Source organism: Pinus tabuliformis, chromosome J (assembly GCF_031772625.1).
Source record: "Pinus tabuliformis cultivar Carrire ecotype Pingquan chromosome J, CPIR1, whole genome shotgun sequence".
Lineage (NCBI taxonomy): Eukaryota > Viridiplantae > Streptophyta > Pinopsida > Pinales > Pinaceae > Pinus > Pinus tabuliformis.
This window is the reverse complement of record NC_142295.1, coordinates 1,094,374,922-1,094,385,111: the sequence shown is the minus strand read 5'-3', so window position 1 is coordinate 1,094,385,111 and position 10,190 is coordinate 1,094,374,922.

Below are 10,190 nucleotides of genomic sequence, written 5' to 3'. Positions count from 1 at the left end.
TTAGGCCGATTAAAAAAACGGCTTCCGGATGAAGAAGTTATGGCTTTTTGAAGAAAAGTTGTTGAAGATGCCAACGAACCAAGTGAATGTTTGGTAGGTGATGATAATGTTAAATTAAAAAAAAAAAAAAAAATCCTCCCCTTTCCAAATTTAATCTAATTAGCTCACTTAAAAAAAAAAAAATATTTTATCTAACCTGTGTTTATAAATAAGTGAAAGTCACTTTTACAATGGTACTTTATGAACTATCCACTAAATTGTAACTTAAATAAAAGATAAAGTGACTTTAGAATTATAAGTGACTCACTTTTTATAATGAGTGGGAACACTTTTACATAAAGTAATTTCAAAACATAAGTTAAGTGTGTTTTTTAAAAAATTAACTCAACAAAAAAAAGACTTGAACCCAAGACGTCTATTCTCACAAAGTAACTTTAGACCGAATGAGCTAATTTAAAAAGTTAGTAATTGTTGGAAAGGAGGAATGGGCTTCTTTTTTGCTCACAGAAGCTTTGGGGTGCGTGCTTACTTGAAAAACCCCCTTTTTCACCTAAAAAACAAAAAAAAATCACACAAACAAAACGAACAAGCAAAAGTATCCAAGTCTTACGGCTTAAAATTAGATTTGACCGTAAACTATATATTTTCCTCAATGTTTCTGATTTTCTAAAGATCACAATAAGGCACAGTGGAAAAGAGCATACGCATGAGAAAAATCCTTTCTTTTTGTTTTTGGTTTGCCCAGATCATAGAGAGTTGTGGGGCAAAGATCATACACATAAATGAAAGGTATATATCCGATAATAAAAAAAAATATAGAGGACTATAAACTGAAATAAACAAAGAGATAAATACCTATAACTGCAAATAAAAACTATATACCTCCAGATCTTAAAAATGGCATAGCTAGGGCTACCAGAAACCTTCTTGCGTGAAACGAAAGGGGTTCCTCACTGGAACAAATGATCCTAACACACTAGAGCAGGCCTTTCAGCCCGAAAGTAGTCAGAAACATTAGATCTAGGAAACAATAGTCGGATATAGATGTACTGGCTTTGGATTTGGATCACCAGCAAATGTGGACCTCAAATAGATCTAATACCATGTAGGAATTTACAGGGTAAGTTCCTTACATAGAACACCAAAGGACACCACTCACAAATAGATCACAGATCAGTACACCAGTATTATTGACGTGGTTAATGTTGGAAATACTAGGAGGGGGGTGAATCAATATTCCTTAGCAATTAGCACTTTTAAATTTTTTCGGAGCATTAGTTAATCTTCAATTATTATTATTTTTTGTGAAATAATAACGGTAAATAAAAGAACACAGTAGGCACAAGAATTTTAGGTGGAAAACCCCCTCAAGATCAAAAACCACCGAACATTTTTTTAATGAATTCTTTAATCTTCAACCCCAACTGAAATGAAAGCAACAACTTCCTAGAATTCTAGAAAATCATTCTTCTTTAGCTCCGACTGGAAGGATGCCCCAATGCCTTGGTTCCTTCAGTAATCAACTGAATGGATGCCCCAACACCCTAGCGAGCCACAAATCGCCCTAGCACTACCCTACCACCCTGAAGTGTTCACAGGCCCCAACCTATAGGTGACTTCGTACACTTACCTAGCACCTCCCTGCCACCCTATAATCACTGAAATAAGACAAGACTGTGGATTCTCAAACCAGGGACAACAATCCACGATACAATAAGATGTACAATGATTTTCGTGTACTTGACCAAATACCCAATCACTCAATGACCTGCCACCCAACCATGACATCATCCCAACAGTGACTCCTATACCTCACAACAATGCCTATTCGACTCTAGGCAGAATGACTCTTTCAAAAATGACTCTTTTACAATCTTTACAATGATGACTCTTTTACAAATAACTCTTTTACAATTTTACAATGATGTCTCTTTTACAAATGATTCTTTTACAATGATGACTCTTTTATAAATGACTTTTTTACAACTTTACAATAATGACTCTTGGCCTTAACAATCCTTCATGATATCTGAATGGTTGTCATGTCTTCAAGGATGTCCCGCTGCAATGCTTCCTTTGATTTGATACTTCTTCTCTTGAATTCTTGCTTGATGTTGTACTTGAATCTTCTTCTACATGCATGCAAAATTTTCCCAGTGAAACCAATCCAAAAACAAAACAAAATACCCTTCAACTTACCGCTTCCTGCAAAACACATGTAAGTGCATAATAATGAATAAATACAAATTAAAAATTACAATGTGTACCTGAAGTGTGCTTGTCACTTTTGTTTTGACTTGTCGTAGTAGACAAAGACTCCCACTCTTGATATAGGCCTGGACTCTATGAAAGACTATATCCAAAACTGACCTAAAGATATATACAATAAAAACTGATGACAGACCTTAGACTTGTGGTGGACCAAGTTCTAAGTACAACAACAGAGACCATTCTATCAACTATGACAAGACAAGTAACATGAACTTACAACATAATGTAGATTTAGCAAACTTGGTGTAGCATCAAGAATATGTAGCATAAAATGTGTAGTATCAATAATAGGACATCCGAAAAACTAATTGTGACATATAGAGACATAGAGATATAACCGAGACATTGTATATACTTACGTTGTCCTGCAAAAACATATGCCAAAGATGATACTAAAAATTCAAATGTAAACACTAATCATACATACATTTTTGTAGGATACTTACCCTTGACTATTGATGTGTGGTCCTTACTGCAGTGATCCTTGAATGCGTGATTTTTCTTGCCTTCTAAGAGCTCTATATTGAATCTGTTGTATCTATGTAATTTCGGATCTCCAGGGTCTGAAATTTTGTCCCGTGGTAGCCCTTTGAGTCCTATTTCCAACCCCATAGTTCATCAATATTGGATTCTTCAAGAAAGAGTTATGCCCAATCTCCCACGATGACCTGATTATAGATTAGTTCAGTAGAGAGAAATTGTATGAAGTTCCATGTGTCACTGTTGCAATATTCAACCCTGAAAATGATACCCAATAAACTGCAGTCCATTGTATTTCTGTCACTATTTAGGAAATTTGAATCCAATGCTCAGAGAAAAAGTTATGACAATTTTCCCAACATCACCTGTTTGACATGGAATTCGGAAGCTTGCAAAACCCTAATCTTCTCATATCATATCTCCGAAAATATAGTGAACCAAGATCTGAAATTTGGTCACGAGGTTCATCAAGATTTCGGCTCAAATGATTTTTGATTTCAGCTTCTGAAACTTCGCAGAAAAGAATAAAATAAAAAATTCCACGATGACGTGTTTGAAGCCACAAAAATCTCAACTAGAGGAGAATATGATGGTCACTATTTATATGAGTGTCTTGAGTTGAGAGGGTCCTCAACAAGTGAACGTTGGAGGGATTTTAGGAAAAAAAAACATTATTAATTATTTACTATTCAATGACCACAACCAATTATGACTTCCATGCCATAACCCCATATGGTTTTAGCCCAGTAATTGGGGTTACTAACTTCAAACACGAATATCTCTCAAACCGTGAAGAATTATGTGGTGTGCCATATATCAGCAGAAACATATCGACGAGTAGAATCCATCTAGAAGATCCTTGACTCAGAATATAGTAATTTTTCAAGTCAAAATTCCCATGCAAGATCTAGGTAGCCCTTGGTGTTGTTTGGGTTGACATCAATGGCATATTCGCCAATAAAGAGTAGAACGAGGTAAGGACGAACTAGCTATCCCCTGAACCATTCCCCTGATCAACAATCTCCCCCTTTGGCATTGATGGCAACACAAGTACTCCCCTTGTAATCATGACACCTCTTCCTACTATTTTCTCTCCCCCTTTTTCATCAATGGCAAAGGGTAACTCCCCTTGAAAAACAGCCATCCTACGGACCTATATACACCTCCACTCCCCCTTTCTACTCAAGTAGATAAGAGAAAGAGTCTAGTGAAAAATTGGGAGAATCCCAAGCTTTTGGCGAAGATACTCAAATGCTTCACAAGGTAATGGTTTGGTAAAGATGTCAGCAATTTGTTCCTTTGTGCCAACATATTCAAGCTTGATATTCTTTTCGGCAACCTGCTCTCTAACGAAATGATATTTAATCGGAATGTGCTTCGTTTTGGAATGCATCACAAGATTCTTGGAGATACTGATGGCGTTGGTGTTATCATAAAATATGGGAATAGGCTCATCAAACTTGACTTGAAGATCTTGTAAATTTTGCTTCATCCAGAGAACTTGTGTACAACAAGATGTTTCCATGATATATTCTGCTTTTGTTGTGGATAACGAGATTGAAGATTGCTTTTTACTTAACCATGAAACAAGGCAACTACCTAGATAGAATGTTGCTCCACTGGTACTCTTATGATCATCAACACTTCCTGCCCAATCTGTATCTATATAAGCTTAGATAACTAGATCATTTCCTTTGGGATACCATAGACCATATTTCGATGTGCTCTTAAGATATCGAAGAATTCGTTTGTGGCAATAATATGAGATTCTTTTGGTGCTGCTTGGAATCTTGCTACTTTTCCAACTTCCTGCATCACATCAGGTCGGGAGGCTATCACATATAGGAGACTACCAATCATGGATCTATACAACCTTTTGTCCACATCCTTTGACAAATCTTCTAAGCTTAACTTGCAACTTGTTATCATGGAGGTAAGGACTGGCTTGCAATCTTCCATCTGGAATTTTTTGAGCATTTCCTTGATGTACTTGGTTTGATATATGAATATTCCTTTATCCTACTGAGAAATCTGAAGCCCCAAAAAGTATGTCAGCTTGCCAAGCATAGACATTTCAAACTCACTTTGCATTTTGTGGCAAAGTATTTACTTAATCTGTCATCATTTCTTCCAAATATTATATCATCCACATATACCTCGATAATCGTTAGGTTATCTTGATCCACTTTTACGTAGATATTGTTGTCCGCGCTTCCTTTCTTGAATCCTTTTTGATGTAGATACCTATCAAGATGAGCATACCAAGCCCTAGGAGCACTCTTGAGACCATATAGTGCCTTCTTTAATTTGCAAACATAGTTTTCTTTGTCAATGAGCAGAAAACCTTCGAGTTGTTCAATATAAACTTCTTCTTCCAATTCACCATTTAGAAAGGTTGACTTAACATCCATTTGGTAGACCTTGATTTTTCTTGAGCATTCATATGCGAGAAACATCGTGGTAGCTTCCATTCTGGAAATGGGCGAAAATGTTTCTTCAAAATTGATTCGTTCAACTTGTGCATATCCTTTGTAGACTAATCTTGCTTTATTCCTGCTAACCTGTCCATCCTTATTCAATTTGTTTCTGAAGACCCATTTAGTTCCAATAAAAAATTTATCCTTTGGTCGTGGAACCAATTCCCAAGTGTTTTTCTTCTCAATTTGATCTAGTTCTTCATTCATATTTGCTACCCTGTGTTCATTTTGACTAGCTTCCTCAAAATTGCTAGGCTCAAAACTCACTAAAAGGGAAAGATGGGCTTTTTGTGATGAACGAAGTTGTCAACTTCTTCTGGTTCCAATTCCATCATTTATGTTGTCAATGATCTGATTTGATAGATGATTCTTTTGATACCATTCATTTGAAACTTTTGGAAAACTTCTTGTACATCTTGTTGATCATTTCTTATTTCTTCTTGGTTGATTGGTGTTTCCTTCTTTGATTGGTCTTGTTTTGGAGATTCTTCTTCATCCTTCACAAATTCTACCTCAAGCCCCTCATATTTCCTTGAAGAGAATATCTCACAGTCTTTGTCAAAAGTAACATTTTTACTTTCAACTATTTGTTTTTGCCTCAGATTGTAGCATCTATAAGCCTTTATTTTGCGCGAATAACCAACGAAAATACCTTCGTCAACACGGGAATCGAACTTGCCCAATTTTTGGTCTTCTCTTTTGATGTGGCATTTACTTCCAAATATTTTGAATTATCTGACATTAGCTAGTCTTCCTTTCCATAGTATGTATGGAGTCATGTTACAATTGTTCCTGAGCAGAACTCTGTTTATAATGAATACGACCGTATCAATTGCTTGAACCCAGAATTTATCATCTAAGTTTGAGTATTTTAACATGGTTCTAGCCATATCTTGTACGGTTCTGTTTTTTCTTTCAGCTACTCAATTCTGCTATGGTGTTCTAGTTGTTGAGAATTGCCTTTTTGTTCCCTGTTCGTCACAGTATTGTTGAAATGCTTTGGACATGAATTCTCCACCATTATCAGATCTTAGACATTTGATCTTCAAATCAGTTTCATTTTCGACAAATTCCTGGTAGATTTTGAAACATTCGAATGCCTCAGACTTTTTCTTCAGGAAACTGATGGCTGTCATTTTGATGTAATCATCTATCATTAACATAAAGTATAATTCATCGTCTAAACCTTTTGTTCTCATTGAACCACATAGATCAGTATGTATTAATTCCAATGGACGTGATGCAAAATGTTCCTTTGTCTTGAACTCGACTTTTTCTGTTTGTCGTGCCGACAAGATTCACATGTCGTATTGGTAGGTTTTGAGATTTTAGGCATTTCTCTAACTGCTTCGCTTTCGCTGATCTTGACCAAATTGTCAAAATTTATATGTCCCATTCATTTGTGCCATAACCAGCTCTCTTCTTCTTTTGCCAAGAAACACCCTTTAGGTGTCTCATCCAAAATATATATGTTGTTTGGAGCTTTGCTTGTTGTAGCGACAATTTTACCAAACTTGCCTTTCCTTATTTCACATTTCTTCGAGTTGAATAACATCGTGTGTCCTTAATCGCACATCTGTCCAACACTGAGAAAACTGTGATTCATATTTTCAACCAACAACATATCCTTTGCTAATGCATCCTTTTTTCCAAGAGTGATCATACCTGCTCCTATGACGTTTGAAGACCCGTCATTTCCAAAAGACATTCCATCCTTCTTTTCTTTCAAGGATATGAACTTATTTCTATCTCCAGACATATGCGTTGAACAACCACTGTCAACATACCATACGTCTCTATTTCTTTGAGCCTTGAGAGCGAGAGCACACCTTTCAATCTTCCTTTTCCATACTTGTTCATTTTGATTTTGCGAGAATTCCTTTGAAGAGCTTCCAAGTCTGCAATCTTTGGCCAGGTGTCCAAAATTGTTACATTTGTAACATTCGACATCATCTCTCAAATGATCATATCTGTTAATCTTCTACTGAGTTATGGAATATCCATTTCTAAGAGATCTCCTGGAATTATATTCATTCCAAACATACATGCGACATTATGTAGCTCTATGTCCAAACTTTCCACATGAATAACAATGACCATAAAAGATAGGTTGATACCTGGGAGGAAATATTCTTCAAAGAATTGTCTTCCAAGGTTCTTCCTGCGAATATTGATCTCTTGATCTAGCTAGGAGATCTACCTTCTTGGTAGATTTTGCATATCCATCTTCTTTAGTTGTCATAGAAGGACTTGACTCCTTTTCAAATTTTTCTTTGTAACCAAGACCAGTCTTGTCATTGCATGATCATTGGTTGCTAATGAGTTCATCCAAATTCTTTGAGGTGTTGGAATAGTTTCAAAGATATTTTCCATTTTTTACTTGCTTTCGTTAAAGAAACTATTTCAGCTTCCAGTGCTTATCTTTCCTTGTTGCTTTCCTTTAATTATTTCATATGCGATTCTTCGATTTGTTTGTATTCTTCAACCTTGATTTTAAGATTTAGGACCTATTCCCTTTCTGTATTTAATTCATCTTCAAGAGTGTTGATGTGTTTCTTCTCGGCCTTGAGCTCTTTGATAACCTTGATTACTTCGTTTTGAAATTCAACCTTACTCATTTCTTCTTCTTTGTCTCCTTCTTCGTTAGGTGCCTCCTGCTTATTGTGCTTGGCCATAACCCTATTCCGTTGAATTCTTCTTCATTATCATTGTCTTCTTCGGATCATGAGCTATCTTCGTTGGAGAAGAAGCTTTTCTTAAACCATTTATTCTTTCCTTGCTTGTTGAACTTCCTAGGACCTTTCTTTCCTTTCGTAACAACCTCATTTTTGTGAGGACGTTGGCTGCAAAATGCTCAACCTCGCCACAATCAAAACATATTAATGGAAGTTTACATTTGAATTTTCCTATACCTATTCTCATTTTCCACGTAAAGTACGCAAACTCTTTATCTAAGAATTCTTCTTCATCTTCTTCCTTTTCTTCGTCCTTACAATTGCAATTTTTTGCTTTTGGAGTCCGCTTTTCCTTACTATTCTTCTTGGATGTGGAAATTGTTGTTTCTAAGTGAGATGTTCCATCCTCTTCTTCAATCCTCATTTCATATGCCGTAAGAATTCCATGCAATTCATCTATGCTGAGATTGGCCATATTCGATCTATCTTCCAAAACAGATACCTTAGGGTTAAATCTTGTTGGCAAGGTTCTGAGGATCTTTCGGACAACAATTTTTGTTTCAATAGGTTCTCCCAAACCTTCCAATGTATTTTTTGACGGAGTTCGTCCCTGATGGACTACGTCTCTGGGTCTGCCTTCAAGATGGGCGGTCGTTTTTATTAGGAATGAGAAGAAGGTCTTGATTACATAGATATTTGATCAGTCTGAATGTGCACGCAGGCAATTCTAATCACTGTCATCAGATATCCCTCTGAAGCAGCTTTCCAACGCTTCTTACAGTTTCCAAAATTGACCCCAGATGCTCCCGTAACTCTGAAAACAAAACTACCTATGACCTCCAGAATCTGCATACAAAAAGTCAAAAACCACTCTCTTTTCTCAATGAAGGAAAATCCACCTTTTAAAGGCCTGCAGGTACATGATAACCTCTTTGGCTGGTTTGTAGATGCATCTGGTTGGATCTGGATAGGTGTAAAATTTTGGTCTAATGGTTTAGTGCCACCTTAGGGTTAATGCCATGGTCCTTAGATTAATTCCAAACAAACCATATCAAAAAAACCCATAAATAAACTTTGGTTTAGCGTTGACCGCTAACCGTTAGCTGATTGGGCGGAGTTTCTCCTGCCAGCGCATGTGAACAGAGGTTCTTACCCCGGCGGTTCTGGTTTGTTTCACCGAATGGTTTGTTGACTCCGACGGTTGCGGCTTAACCTGCGAACCATTCACATGTTCACGGTTATGATTTCTCCGCGCAGTTACCTCCAAACGCTAACCTCCGCCTAACCTCTCCTCTACCTGCTCACATGGCATAGTCCTGACATGGTTTATCTGGCGGTTAACTCCAAAACTGCCAGCACATACCCCGACGGTTTACGATACACATTCACATGTCCTCTCCGCCGCGGTCTCCATACCCACGCGGTTTAGGGACTGTGTATAACATTAATTTGTAATGTTTTTGTTTGTTAAAACTTATTACATGTGCTCGAGGGTTGATAAAAGCTTGGGTTTAGGGCTTTAAAACATAGTTTTAATGCGATAGGTTTAGGACTAGTTCATTAGAGTTTAGGGTTAGGTTTTAATACATTGTTTTTGTATTGCAATAGGTTTGATATGTTTAGGTTTTAGTACATAGCAATGTAATGTAGTTAGGGTTTAGGTTTAGATGTAGGATTAGGGTTTTTTATAATACATCACCCATTTACAATCATTCGTCACTAAGTGACATTAGCGACATTTGTCGCCTAATGATGAACTTGTCGACAATGTGACATAAAACCACACACATCGTCGACGCCAGTTACCTTTGCAACGACAACCCTGACGACAAACCTATGCCACGGACGACACCCATGTCGAACCCAAAACCTGTGAAGTCGTACGACAAAACACATGTCGTCGACCAATCCTGGCAGACCTTTCGATGAACACAAGTTGACAGCTAGGTACAAACCCTCTCAACTGAACTCCATGCAAAACCATAACATTACCTCAACAACCTAATCCATAACCAACACTCTCAAAGCTGAACTGAAGTGACGATGACACTGAACATTGATGACGACACTTGAACACCTGTGCAAATGAATCAATGGAATCCTCCTGGATAACTCTCTCTATGGTCACAGCTAAGGATTTGACTGGTGTGAGAATGGATTTTAGGCTAGATAGTTCAACTCAATTTGGGGTTTTTTATTTTAGAGTTTTTGTTGGATGATGGTCTAGGTCTAGGGGGCTAGGTCAGGGTTTCGAAAAGATGAGTTTGCAGAAATATAATGGGGCAAG